This window comes from Limulus polyphemus, unplaced genomic scaffold (genome assembly GCF_000517525.1).
Source record: "Limulus polyphemus unplaced genomic scaffold, Limulus_polyphemus-2.1.2 Scaffold10300, whole genome shotgun sequence".
Taxonomy (NCBI): Eukaryota; Metazoa; Arthropoda; class Merostomata; order Xiphosura; family Limulidae; genus Limulus; species Limulus polyphemus.
In genome coordinates, this window is record NW_013675910.1 from 18,404 (window position 1) to 18,757 (window position 354).

A 354-nucleotide genomic window follows, 5' to 3' on the forward strand; every position below is an offset into this window, starting at 1 on the left:
GTAGCAAGTCCAAAGACATACTGCTGTGCCACTGGGGGGCACTTAAAGGAATAAGATATAGACTAATATTATTATACTGATGCATCAATACTCCAGCAGTGATAACACATATGAATAAGGGACCAGCCAATATTAGAAAACTGGAGTGTTAGTCCCTTATTCACATCCCAGTACAAAAAAATATTAACGACACTCACACAAAATACTACTTTATCTTTTGATAGGTGGACAAGGTTTGTTTTGTTTTTAATTTCTCGCACGAGGGCTATCTGCACTAGCCATTCGTACTTTAATAGTGATAGTTAACACTATCCACCACCAGCTCTTGGACTATTTTACCAACAATTAGTGGGA